Below are 14,364 nucleotides of genomic sequence, written 5' to 3' on the forward strand. Positions count from 1 at the left end.
AGGATCATGCCCCAAGCCGAAGGCAGACGCTCAGCCACTGAGCTACCCAGGGATCCCTTCCTTTAAACTTTAAAGGAAAACACCTGTTTGATAAATCAGGGCTGAACTTCTGTTTTCAAATGTCCATTATAGGATATCTAACTGACAACTATTTGCTTCTCTATGTAAGAGATATATTAAAAAAGCCACTTTGAGTAAAATGCCTATTCTTCATAAGAAGGCCACATAATGTGAAATGACCAGGTTTAGAGATAACATTTTTCAAAGCCAACAATAAAATAAATAAAAGTTAACATGCGTTTCTTTACATTTTTAAATATTTATTTATTTATTTATTATTTATTTATTTATTGCGTTTCTTTACGTTGAAGATGCCAGAGCCTTCTAAATTGCTTCTTTTTGGTTTAAAACAGTCCATTTGACATTTCTTTGGAAAGCAGTCACTTATTAGTTAAATGCACATAAGGTTCTGTTTCTTGAGATACTTTAAAAAACTATCCACAAACTTCTTTCCTTTTTCCTCCTCTGGTATGATGAAATTAGTAATCTCTTTTTGATGGTGGTGTTAGAACGTTGACTTTGACAAGTTAATTCACATCTGTCCCCAAGTTTTACTTTAAAAATGCAACTTGGAGGATAGTATTACATCTAAAAGTACTTTGTGCCAGGATGTGTTACTGGTGTTTTTGAGGGAGGGGGAGTTACTTGATAATTTTATGCAGTTTATCATGCTCCCTTAGGATTGTCTTTTTAAAATGGAAGGATTTCCTTCAGGAATTCTGGAAAGCTTTTAGGGGAACATTCCTAAAATTGTATGCTGTACATATATTATTATTTTATTGAGAATTAAAATCCATCTCTCTGATTTGAAGATAGTTAAGAATCATGGTTAGTCCTGTGCCTAAAGAAAATATTGGTAGGCAGTGTTGAGAGTCGGTGGGTGGTAGACAGCAGATTTCCATAAAATCAGAATTGACAACTCGAGAGGGGAAAAATGGCCACGCTTCAAAATCACAGTTTTGGGAGGATTAGTTTGAGAATATTTTGTGACAAACAGATGCCCAAAGTGTCTGTCATTATTTTCTCTTGTTTCAATACCTGAGACTTAACTAGCACATTCATCTTTCCAGCATTATCTGAATCACAGAAAGGACCTTAGAAATCTTCTGGTCTACCTCTTTCACTTTGTAGGTGAACCTGAGGTTCTGAGAGGTTCGGGGAGGTGTCCAAGCCAGGGCCAGTCTTATACTTAACATCACTCGTCTGGCTACTCATCCATCCAGACCTGGTACAGGGTACACGTTCGGGTTGGTTTGCAAATATGAATACAGATGTGGAGAAAGTGCTGATGGGACCAGTGGTATTGTTCCTCATTCTGAGAAATCTGTCCACTGGTTAGGGTTCATGGCTGTTCTTACAGTGCCTTTTCTGATATGATGCTAACTCTAAAATCAAGTCACGTTGTAGGCAGAAGTAGATCCTGTTTTGTTCTGTTTAGGGTGCTCTAATAAAGTACCAAACACTAGATAGCTTACAATGACAGACATTTGTTTCTTATAGTTCTGGAGCCTGGACGTCTGAGATCAGGGTGCCCGCATGATTAGGTCTCGTGAGGGCATCTTTCAGGCAGTAGATATCTCCTGTCCTTACATGGAAGAAACAGTTGTGGTTTTCCTCATGTTTCTTATGCTTGGAGTTCATTGAGCTTCTTGGATCTGTGGGTTTTCAGCTTTCAAGAAAGTCTGAAAAATTTATACCATTATTTCTTCAAAATTTTTTTCTTTTTTTTTTTTAAGATTTTATTTCTTTATTCATGAGACACACACACACACACACACACACACACACACACACACACACACAGAAAGAGAGGCAGAGACACAAGGTAGAGGGAGAAGCAGGTTCCATGCAGGGAGCCTGATGTGGACTCACACCCTGGGCTGAAGGTGGCACTAAACCGCTGAGCCACCCGGGCTGCCCCCCAAATTTTTTCTACCCCTTCTTCATTCTCCTTTCCTTTGGGAGTCTATATTTACCTGTATATTAGACTGCTTGTAGATGTCTTACAGCTCACTGATGCTCTGTTCATTTTTAAATATTCCCTTTTCTCTGTGTTTCACTTTGGATAGCTACTATTGCTATGTCTTCAAGTTTAGTGATCTTTTCGTTGGAAATGTCTAAAATAATCCGGTCCAGTGTATCTTTCATCTTACACCTTGAAGTTTTGATCTCTAGAAGTGATATTTGGGTCATTTGAAATATCTTCCATGTCTCTATTTAATTTTTTGAACATATAGAATACAGTGATAGCTGTTTTAATGTCCTTGCCTGTTAATTCTAATATTTGTATCAACTCTGGGTTGAGATTGATTGACTTATGTTCTTATTTCCTGCATCTTTTTGTGCCTGGTAATATTTGATTGGATGCCAAATATTGTGAATTTTTTCTTGTTTGTGTTTGATATTTTTGAATTCCTATAAATATTCTTCACCTTTGTTCTATAATGCAGTTAACTTACTTGGAAGTAGCTTGACTCTTTTAGGTCTTGTTTTAAGATTGGTTAGGTAGGACTAGAACAGTGCTTAATTTAGGGCTACTTATTCTCTGGAACTGGGTAAGACCCTGCCATGTACTTTGTCCAGTGTCCCCCGAATCATAAGATTTTCCAATGTGGCAGGTGGGACCAGGCACTGTTCTTGATTCTGTGTGATTGCGGGCACAGCACTGTAACCTCTGATCCTTTTTGACATTTTTTCCTTCAGCCTCCTTAATTTCCTTATACCCATGAGCAAGACTCAGCTGAATTCTCAAGAACTCTCTGCATATCTCCAGAATTCTCTCTCTGTGAACTTCTCTCCTTTCCTTTGAACCATAGCTGCCTTGATTTTCTGGACTTTCAACTCAGTAAGCTGCCAGTCCCTGCCTGGCTTCTCCCTTCCTCTACTGTGGCCGGAACTCTCAAGGCAGTAAGCTGGTACGATCTTAGGACGCATCTCACTTTCCCATCTTCCAGAGCTCCCTCTTCTTGTTGCTAGCTGCTATCCTGAAAGCCATTTTTTCATATGTTTTTGTCCACTTTTTGGTTGTTTCAGATAAAAAGATAAATTTGGTCCTTGTTAGTTCATGTTGGCCAGATGTGGAAGTTCCCTGGGTCTTTTGAAACTAAGGAGGCTGACAGAAGAGTGAGAGGTTGTGGGAAAAGTTTACATAGACAGTGTGGTGAGGGCAGCCCAGGTGGCTCAGCGGATTAGCGCCTGCCTTCAGCCCAGGGTGTGATCCTGGAGACCCCGGATCGAGTCCCACATTGGGCTCCCTGCATGGAGCCTGCTTCTCCCTCTGCCTCTCTCCTCTCTCTCTCTCTCTCTCTCTCTCCAATAAATAAATAAAATCTAAAAAAAAAAAAAAAAGACAATATGGTGAATGGGAAAGTATAGCTGACGTGGTAAGAGTTTCTTCGGGAATATTCAGAAGTGACTGAGTTGGCTACTGGTTGTATTGATTCATTACTTATTGCTCTGTAGCCATTATCTGTTTAGTGTCTGCTCTGTGCAAGAGCCTTACAATACATTATTTCTTATTTCTCCAATAAGCCTGGAAGGTGTTGTTGTGGATAATCCTCCACACCCACCCCACCTTCTTCCCAGCCTCTGACCCAGCCCTTCTCAGTGTCAGAGATGAGGAAATAGAAATGTGAAGTGACTGCAAAAGTCCTGCAGCCCGTAGATTGTATCATCAGATTTCAAGCTCCATTCTTGGAGCTTCCAAACCGATTGGTCCATATTACTTTCTCCTTGCCAACAGTGAGATTTGTGTTGAGAGAGTGATAGGGGAATTAAGTGTGCTAAAAAGGGAGAGGTTGCAGGGACAGCTCCTGACAACTAGATCAGGACAGAGAGTGTCCAAGATGAAGACTGGTGGATGTGAAGAACAGTTCCAGAGGTCTAATCCTGTAGGCAGCCCTGGATTATGGCAGTGAGAGGGAGGGAGGTGGAAGAAAGACATTTCCAGAATTGTACCTGGCCTTCTAATTCATCCCAGATCTCTAATAACAGTTGCAGCTAGATTGTATATCTCAAAAAATATAAAACAACAATGCTCCTCAAAAAGAAATAAGGAAGATTTAAAAAAAAAAAAAAAGACATAAAAAGGGGCCCCTGGATGGCTCAGTGGTTGAGCGTCTGCCTTTGGCTCAGGGCATGACCCCGAGGTCCCTGGATCAAGTCCCGCATCGGGCTCCCCGCAGGGAGCCTGCTTCTCCCTCTGCCTGTGTCTCTGCCTCTCTCTCTGTCTTGCATGAATAAATAAATAAAATCTTTAAAAAAAAAGATATAAAGAGTACTCCCATCATAAAGGAAAACAACTGATAAATTTGACTGTAGTAAAGTTATTGTATCAAAAACGCTGGCAGAGAGCAAAAGAACAAGCGACAGAGTAGAAGTTCATATACAAATGATTTTTAGGTCAGTCACTTGGACAGATGGGAAGTTAAAGGCAGTCACTTATTGAAACACTCATATGTTCCGTTCTTTCTATCAGAAATTCATTAACAAACACAGTGGCTTTGTATATTTCCACAATTGTTTGTCTAATCCTCTTAAGGACATTATGCCACTAAGCAGCACAGCTAAGTGTTTGATCAGTTTTAATTAGAATGATCATTTGTCACACTTTGGAAGCATTTGGCTCTTGGCTATAGAAGTATCAAAGGCTGGGCAAAGAAGTATTAATGCTGCCATCTTTTAAAGTTTTATTTCAAACTGTAAAAACTAGTCACAACTGAGTCAGTATGGAACCTTCAGTTTGAGTTTATTCAGTGTGCTGGTTAGTCAAAGTATGCTTCTAATTTTCCATGATAATTCTTGTTAATAAGTGAAGGCCATGTGATTAGGATTTACCTTACTGGCTATTTTTTTTTTAAGATCTTATTTATTTATTCATGAGAGACACAAGAGAGAGAGACAGTGACACAGGCAGAGGGAGAAGCAGGCTCCATGCAGGGAGCCCCACGTGGGATCTCAAGACTTTAGGATCCCAGGACTTTAGGAACACACCTTGGACTGAAGGTGGCACTAAACCGCTGAGCCACCTGGGCTGTCCTTTACTGGCTATTTTGAGAAAGTTACCATCTAATTTTTGTCCCGTGTGAAGAATTATAGTGTTTTCCAGTAGGTAGAAGGCAACAACAGCAACAGTTCCTTTTGGATTCTTGTCTAGGTAAAGAGCTTTTGTATACTATGTCAGCACAAAGAAAAGTGAGAACTCATAGATTAAGTGAGAACTCAGGGATCGTGAGGTAAGACATAGCGGTGAGGCTGGATCCATTAACTTCATGTGAGGAAACGTATCAAGTAGTGATACTTTTCTTCTATATACAACAGACCAGTGGGACAGAAAGTCAAGAGCACAAAACCATGAGGCCAACAGTAGTTCAAGCTGTATACCAAGTGATACTATCATTCTTCTTTTCTTTTCCTTTTCTTTCTTTCTTTTTTAAAAAATAGATTTATTTATTTTTGGGGGCAGGGGCAAAGGGAGAGAAAGAGAAGACTCCCTGATGAGCACAGAGGCCAGACCTGGGGCTCGGTCTCATGACCCTGAGATTGTGACCTGAGCTGAAATCAAGAGTCAGTCGCTTAACCGACTGAGCCGCCTGGGTGCCCCACCAAAGGCACATCTTTACCAACTCGCCCTTATAGGAGTTGGTTTTTCTTTTTTTTCATTGAGAAAATGGTATGGATCCAGTTGGTGGGTCCTGCTTATAAAGGTGTGTGCTGGCGTAGTGCCGTGGTATATTAGGTTCCAATGGCTGCTGTAAAAAATTACAGTAGACTTGGTGGCTTAATACAACACAGGCTTATCCCTTCATAATTCTGTAGGCCAGAAGTCCAAAATCACTTTCATTGGGCTAAAATCACGGGGTTGGCAGGGCTGTTCTCCCTCCAGAGGCCCTAGCTCCACTCCTTGCGTCTTCCAGCTTCCACGCCACCAGCATTCTTTGGTGTTTCTTAGCGTGTGGCCACATCTCTCCAACTCATTGCTCATTTTTACATCACTCTTTCCTGCGTGTCCATCTTCTCCTTTTATGTCTGTGTCAGAACTCCCTCTGCCCCTCTCTTATAAATATACATATAGTTACATTTGGAACCCACCCAGGTAATCCAGGACAAGCACCCCCAATGTTTGTAACCATATTTTTTTCCTGTATGAGATAATATTCTCTCTTTGGCTATCTAAGGTAACATTCACAAGTTCTGGGGATTAGGAAGTGAACCTATCTTCAGAGAGCCATTTTTCAGCCTACTACAGTTGGTTTTTCCAGCTGTGGGTACACCTGCCACCAGGAGATGCCTGCAGAGGTACATTAGCAAACATCTGGATGCCATGAGTATGTAGGGGAAGTCATCTGTAAGAACCTCAGGTGTGCTGGGCTGGAGCTGTCGCTCCTAGGTGTTTGAGGGCTGGAAAAGATGGAAGTGGAGGGAATATTTTGAAAGAATCTTAAGAGGAAGTATCATATGTTCAGAGACCTTTCTAAAGCTACGTAGTAACTAGTTTAAGAAAGTCTTAATTTAAGGGATGCCTGAGTGGCACAGTGGTTGAGCATCTGCTTTTGGCTCAGGTTGTGACCCTGGGGTCCTGGGATCAAGTCCGGTATCAGCTTCTCCGCATGGAGCCTGCTTCTCCCTCTGCCTGTGTCTCTGCCTCTTGCTCTCTCTGTGTCTCTCATGAATAAATAAGTAAGTAAGTAAGTAAGTAAGTAAGTAAATAAAATTCTTTTTTTTTAAAGGTCTAATTTAAGAGGTGATGACTTCTGGCTAATACTGAGAATACTTTTTCAACTATTTGATGTTTAGTGAATATTAATCAAAATATGGAAGTTGAGTTTAGGGAACTTATATGCCAATGTGATGAGTAACAAGCTTTTATCAGAAACAAAGCATTGTCCAATAGAATACTTTCACTGTTACTACACAGGTTGGTTTTAAACCTTTTCTTCTTTTTATTGGCATATACTTTTAAAATGTGTAGACTTTGTTCTAGGGACTTTTTACGTTTACTAATTAATTTTACATTTATCATATTTTATTTTTTTCATTTAAAAAATTCATAATAACACCAGTAAATCAATAACTATTATGCCTGCCTTACAGACTTATCTGTGAAGAAACTGAGGCACTGAGAGGTTAAGTAACTTTCTCATGGTCGCACATTTAGTAATGGATTGCAGGATTTGAACTCAGGGTCTATACTCTTAACTATATGGCAGAAGATGACAAAATTTTTTAAAAAGGGCCAGATGGTAATTATTTTAGGCTTTGCAGGCCATAAAATCTCTGTTGCAGCTGTTCAGTTCTGCTGCTGTAGTAGTAAAGCAGCCATGGATAATATGTAAATGAATGGAGGTGGCTGGGTTCCAATAAAACTTTATTCCCAAAACCAGGCAGTGGGCCAGGTGTAGCCTGTGGTCCATAGTTTTTCAGCCTCTGCACTGTGCTGTACGAACATGTTTTTTGTTTATTGTTTTAATTTTGTATTTTCAAATAACCTCAGACTTACAGAAAAGTTACACATGTATAAAATTTCTTGGTCAGCCTTCATCTGTTCCTGCTGATGTCAGTGTCTCACATCGCTAGAGCATATAGGTGAAAATAGTATTGCTGTAGTGCTATTAGCTAAACTATAGACCTTATTTGAATTTCACCATTTAAAAAAAAATGTTCCTTTTTTCTGTTCAAAGATCCAACCTGTGTCTCTCATGAATAAATAAATAAATAAATATGTAAAAAAAAATCCAACCTGGGATCATCTCACATTGCATTTAGTTATTGTTTCCTTCGTCTCCAATCTGTGACAGCTCCTGTCTTATCTCTGATTACCTTGAAGAGTACTTGCTCAGATACTTTGTAGGGTGCCCTCCAGTCGATGATGGTCTGATGTTTTCTGATAATGATGACAAGGTTATGAATAATAGGCAAGAATACCATAGAAGTGGGGTTGTGCCTTTCTCCAAGCATCGTATCAGGAGATGTGTGGTGTCAGCATGTCTTACAGGTTAATGTTGACCTTTATTACTGGACTAAAGTGATCTACTATCTGCTGGGTTTCTCCATTGTGAAGTTACTGTTTTTCCCTTTGTAAGTAGCTTGGGGGAGATAGTTTGAGAGTAGGCACAGATCCTATCTCTCTTCAACCTTTTACACGTTGTCCATCTGCTGATAGATACCAAATACAGTTATTACTGTGTTTCACTGATGGTGAGAAATGTCTTCCTTCTGTGACAAACAGCTAGCCCTTCTCCCTCATTTATTTAAGTATTTATGTCAGTATAGACTCTTGAAATTTTACTTGATTGCATAGGTTATAATTCAGTTCTAACATTGTTTTCTTTGTTTCTCAAATTGTTGAGACTTTGACTACTGGGAACTCTTTTCTTTTTGAGCGCTGCCTTACAGTTTAACCAAAAATAACAATAGTTTTGTAGGCTCCTCCATCCTCTTGCCTCCTCCTCAGAAACGACCATTGTCACCTTCTTTAGTTAATTGTTTTGATGTTAACCTCCATATCTCTAAGTTAAATATATTGCTATTTTATTATTTTTAAATTGTAAGAATTACATGTTAATTTCTTACCAGGGAACATTAGAATCAATTTCTTTCCGAACACTTTTGCCCCACCACCAACTTCCCATCATCTATCATTTCAGTAGAGTTATATTTTGTTTAGATCAGTATTCAGTACCTCTATTGCTGTGACTAGGAAAACACACTTCATTGCTGAGCCGTGGAGTAGACAGACCATAATTACTTTTCTCTTTCTATAGAATTTTTGTTTCACTTTAGTAGATAATTGTGGTTTTTGTTTGTGCTTTGCTTAGTCTTCTGTGTATTTATCATGAATTTAACCCCAGCTTTTCATCAGTTATCTAAGTCTCTGCTGCTCAATTTGTGATTCTTGGCCTAGCAGGCTTGACATCACCTGGAAGCAGAGTATAAATACAGAAACCAGGCTGACCATCTGTATCGGAATCCATATTTTAACAAGATCCCTCCACATTAAACAATAAGAAATCTGGTATACATTTCCTCTAAAGGTGCTTATTGACATCACCACAGCTTTCTGGCTTTAACTTCTCCAGCTGAGTTGCCTTCTGTACTCAGCAGGGCATGCTTGTCATCCCATTCTCTCTTGTGTTTTCCAGGGACTCTCCCTCCATATCTCTCGCTCTTTCTTTTTTCTCTGTCCCTTTCTCTCCCTCCTTCTCTTTCCCTCACCTCTCACCTTCCTCCCTCCACCTACTCCCCCCCCCCCACATTTAATAGGTACAATATAAAGAACTGTTTCTAACAATGTGAGTACGATCAAGTCTGGATACAAATTTCTGAATTGTATTGTGCAGATATATAGTCTTAGTAAATCTGTCTGCTTCTTTCTCCCATCTAACAGAGTTATGTTAAAATCTCCCACCATAATTCTGTATTTATCAATTTCTCCTTCTAGTTCTATCAATTTTTGCTTTGTAAATTTTAAAGCACTATTATTGGGTACATACAGTTTATGATTGTGCTATCTTTCTGGTGGATTGACCTGTTTATCAGTAAGAAATGCTTTTTAAAGACTTTATTAATAACTTTGCCTTTAAGTGTATTTTGTGTGATACTAATCTAGCTACACCATCTTTTTTTTTTTTTAATATGGGCTTTTACATTCAACTTTTCTGTATTTAAATTGTATTTCTTGTAAGCAACATAAGGTTAGATTTCTTTTTTAGCCTGAAAAATCTGTCTTTTAGTTTGAATATTTAATCCATTTACATTTTAGGTGATTACTGATATATTTGGAATTAAATCTATTTCTACATCTTTTTTCTCTTCTCTCTAGTTAGCCTCCTTTGCATTAATCCAGTATTTTTTTTTTTATTGTTCTATTCCCTACTCTTCTCCATTTCTTTTTCACATTTATTAGCTTCCTTAGGCAAAGTTTTGACACTTTAAATGTCTATAAATATTTTTACACTATTCTCATTCTTTATTGCAGATTTGACCAGACACAGAATTCTAGGTTGGAAAATTTCTCTTCAGAATATTCAAGGCATTATTCGTCCATTGTTCCTTAGGTTTCAGTGTTTCTGTTAAGGAGACAAAAGCTATTCTAAAACCTCATTTGTAAAAATCTAAACCCAGTGTACTTTTTGTCTGTCAGTTAGTAGTATGTTCTTTTTTTGAATCCTGTTGTGTTTTTTGTTTTTGTTTTGTTTTGTTTTGTTTTTGTTTTGTTTTGTTCTGTTTTTGTTGGTATTTGGTGAGCTAATTCAGTCTGGAAAATTTAGAACCTTAAGATTTGAAACATCTTTAGTTTTATTGATGGTTTTCTTCCCTTATTTTTCTCTATTTTCTCTTTCTCTCTTTTTTTGGAATTCTTTTAATTTGAGTATTGGGCTTCCAGAATTCACGGTTCTCTAATTTTCTTATCTTTTCTTATTTTTCTTCATTTTTAATCTTTGTGCTTAGCTTCTGGAAGATTTCCTCAGGCTTATTTTTCAGCCATCTAATTTTTTATATCTTGATTTCTTTTCTTTCCCCCTTAACCATACCTTTCTTGTTTTGCAGATAGAGTATCTTCTCTTAATCCTCTAAGGATGTTTTCTCTTCTTTGTATAATCTCTAATTGCTTCAAGTTGCTGCCTTTGTTCTTACTTGTTGGTCTATTTTTCATGTTAGAGCTTTTCCTTAAACATCTGGTGATCCTTCATTGTTTACTTTTATTTAAAAGTGAGCTGATTTGAATCTCCCAGCATTCAGGTGGGGCTTCTAAAGTGAAGACTGCAGGCAGAACCAGTTGAGTTCCTTGAAGACGCCTGCCCCCACTGTCATAGTAGTATTTTTAGGTTTTTCCTGTTGGTCAGGACAGATTTTATAGAGAACAATTTCCTGAGCTTTTACCTGAAGGCTGTAGGCTTCTTCCATTTCTTCCTACCTACTAAACAACTTAAATGACTTTTTAACTTTTTAAGACATAACACATTTTTTCCTCTTTTGTCCCTTTCTGTATTATTGCTATATGTAAATATAACACTGTATTGAAAGTAAAAGGTGTAAGTAAATTTAAAAATAGAAAAGTTAACAAGGGCTTTCAAACTCACCTTCATTTGAAATTAGGACACACTAGTATTTTACTGTTAGATGATTCAACCTAAGGATATTATTTGATAGCCATCTTTTGAATAATATGGCTTAATGGCTTTTCACATTTGGTTATCAGTTTTGGAAGACTAAGGTAGACACACTATGCCTTAGGTACACTGGACATATAAATGACCACTGTCTCTCTCCTAGGATAGAGCAGAGGCCAGGACAGGGAGTGGAGTGAAGATGGTTATCTGGAGCCAAGCTGCTAAGTTCAGATGGGGCGTGACTATATGCTTAGACCAAGATACAAAGTCCAGGAGGTTTTGAACCTAGTAAATTCTAGGAAGGTTGGGCAGAGGAAGTAAGTGCCTGAGTACAAATAGGGGAGTAGCTGCGTAGATTTTATATGGCTTCAGAGACTTTGAATAGCACTATGTCCTGAAAGCCCAAGGGTCTTCAGTCTTTGATTAATATTTGACCTTACTTAGGACTCATCTTTTAGGTTGTCCCTGACCCCCAAACTACCATTCCCTTTAGGGCTCCTGCCAGAGCATGGTTGCTTCCAGCACTTGCTGCTTACTTCCTGACCACAGCCTGATGTCATTTTGGTAGGGAATCCCTAACCTCCTCTACCCTCGTAGCCCTTCCAGGGCTTGAGTCTTTGCCTTACCATTCTCTTAAGTACCCCGCACATCCTTGTCTTTGGATTTGGACATGTCACATGGCAGCTACAAGCCAAGACTCCCAGCTGCTGCCATGCATTATCCTTCTGCCCAGCTTCCCAGCTTGGAGCCAGTTGGGTTCTTTTCCTGTGGTGAGGAGTGGCATCTTTGTCCATTCTGGGATTGCTGCAGAGGGAAGATCCATCCATGAATACTAAGTTGCGCTCAATGTATTTTCTTCACCAAAGCATTGTGATAAATGGTGGTTAGGAACTCTAGTTACACTCTGTTAATGGTTAGCATATACCCTGGGCTCCACTATTCATAGAACACAATTTTGAAGAAAAAAATTGTTTCAGGTTCTAGGTGATAGGTTCGAAAAACCAACCTTTTGGCACAAATCCCATTGGTAAGTTGGGGGCTGCCTGTAACAACACGCAAAGGAGGAAAAATGTCATGAAATATTCATTAAGTTTTTACTTGCACATCATGCTGTTGTGACAGCTGGATCTATGGGCCTCTGCTGGGTTGTGTTCATAAGTTATAATAAGGGTGCCTTACAAATTGCTCCCTGCACCTCAGCACCCTGTAGAGCTTTCTCTGACACATCTCGTGTCAGACTGATGGGGAGGGTTAAGGCAAGAAGCGTTCCTGGCCTGAGAAAGTGCAGTTTTAATTTAAACGTGGTCCTTCCTAGAGCGGGTTCTTTTCTCCAACGAGCCTGCACTAACTTGTGTTACTCTTCTGGGTGCCAGGGCACTCTGAGAACTTTTAAAAATTAGTACTTTCTATCGGTTCAGTGTTTTCTTTCAAGTGAGACAGTTTTAGAATAATGTGACACATAGCGAGTTTCAAAAGATTAAAGCAGTGTGTTCTAATGTGAGCCTTACAACTAATTGCCTGAACTAATTATATACATAAAGGGCCAAGCCATTAGTGTTAATAAGAAGTGACTTCGGAAAGTACATTTTGACCCAGAGACTGAATAACTGTTGCAAACAGTAATCAGTGAGGTTGTATTTGTTGTGTGAAACACCTTTAGGTGGAAATTACGTCCATTCGAATGTTACTCTTCCCAGAGATCTTACTCTTACACTTGGTTATTTCCTTGTCTGTGAAAATGCATACGCTTTTGAACATGGAGGCTGAACCAGAATAGATCACGGAGAAGTTTTTTGTATAAATAAGTGCATACTCTGTGAACACGGATCTTCTTGACTGCTCCTGTTCACGCTCTTTTTCTCACCCACCTGAAATCTCTGTCCCAGGGCTCTATCCAAGGTCTCCTTCTCACTCTGTACTCCTTCCCTGTTTGACCTCATCACATTCTGACTCCATGCAGCAAATTCCCCACATTTATATTTAGACCCGGTATCTTCTGGATTCCAGATGGATATTTTCGTGGGGATATCTATCTTGTAGGAATTGCAAAGCTGTGCAAGCCCAAAACAGAACCGTGATCTCCTCTCCCAAACCTGCCCTCTCTCACCTACCCTGGCTCTTCAACTTGGTAGGTGATCCAACACAACTCCTTGTCCTTTGGGTCCTCTTCCGAACATTTCGGTCTATCCCTGTCACCCTACTCTTCCGTGGCCCTGTTGTCTCCTTCCTGGACTGTAGCAAAACCCTTGTAACTGGTCTCCCCAAATCCAGTTTGCTTCCTTCCAAATTATACACAGCTGCTAGAAAAGTATTAAGGCACAAATCCAGTCGTGTCGCTATCTGCTTTAAAGTGTGGAGTGATTCCTGTTGTAAACATCAACATCTTTCGCTCGTGTGGCCATTTGATCTCATGTGCCCTTCATCCCTAATTCATAACAGCTTGGAGTTGCTGGCCATCTTTCAGGTGCTTGAATTAATCTGGATGCTTCCCTGTGCGCAGCCTTTGTACAGAGGGTTCCCTGGGCCTGGGATGCTCTTCCTTTTATGCTCTCTCTGGTTACTGCCTACTTGCCCTTCTAGTTTTAGCTTCAGTATAATTCTTTGTGACTTCCCAAAAGCCCTCCCCAGTTGGTTAGATTCGCCTATTAAGTATGCTAGCAGCATCCTGTATTTCCTAGCACTCATCATAATTGTAATTAAATGAGTATTTGTATAATTACTATTTTGATGCCTGATTATCCTACTAGCCTGTAAACTCCCTGAGAGCAGGGACCATGCCTGTCTGGCTCACCATTCTCTCCCCGGTGCCTTTCATAACAAATATTTGCCAAATGAATGTATAATGAATGCAGTTGGACAGAAGCTGTGGCATATGTTATGTGTATTTGTACTTATGTTTGAATATGGGGTATCTGATGTTCTAGGACTTGAACACTTCCCACTCCATAATGAGCAATACTGTGAAAGCCTTATTTAGATCTTGTTAACTGTTCAGCTGTTGCATGCTCTTTCCCCCCTTTATTCTGAAGTAGACTGTATTGGTCAGGGTTCTGCCAGAGAAATAGAACCAGTAGGAGAGAAAGGATTTATTGTAGGAATCAGCTAATGAGATTGAGGAGGCTTTAGGGCATGTATGAACTGCGTGGGGCAGGAGGTCAGGTCGGGTGGACTGGGACTCATGGACGTCGGGAGG

The sequence above is a fragment of the Canis lupus genome, chromosome 36, assembly GCF_011100685.1.
Source record: "Canis lupus familiaris isolate Mischka breed German Shepherd chromosome 36, alternate assembly UU_Cfam_GSD_1.0, whole genome shotgun sequence".
In the NCBI taxonomy this organism is placed as follows: Eukaryota; Metazoa; Chordata; class Mammalia; order Carnivora; family Canidae; genus Canis; species Canis lupus.